The sequence below is a fragment of the Arachis ipaensis genome, chromosome B10, assembly GCF_000816755.2.
Source record: "Arachis ipaensis cultivar K30076 chromosome B10, Araip1.1, whole genome shotgun sequence".
NCBI lineage: Eukaryota > Viridiplantae > Streptophyta > Magnoliopsida > Fabales > Fabaceae > Arachis > Arachis ipaensis.
Genome location: NC_029794.2, coordinates 11,560,089 through 11,560,515, shown reverse-complemented (window position 1 = coordinate 11,560,515; position 427 = coordinate 11,560,089).

Below are 427 nucleotides of genomic sequence, written 5' to 3'. Positions count from 1 at the left end.
ATATATATACAAAAGAAAATGGTCCACATGCTCATATTTATGTATTACTATTATTACTGCTTAAAGTTTTAGAAGTCACAGGTCAAATATCGTAATAATATCCTTACCAATAACCTATTATTGAGTTTTTCTAGTCTAAGAATCGGTTTAGGTAGCTTTTCTGTGGGCCAGGTCTTGTGATTTCTTTTCTTTGGTATTCTTATATTTATTCTTATGCGATGATTTTTTTATTTATATTTTTTTTTGTTAGATAATTTTTTTATTTGATTTAATTTTATCTTTTAATTTTGATGTGTTGTGAAAATCAACAAAGATCTACTCAATTCAGTCCAAATTTAACATATTTTTAATGTTTAAAACTAAAATTTATTTTACAATAAAAATAAGAGATAAAAATCAAAACTAAATGTTTTAATTTATAATAAAA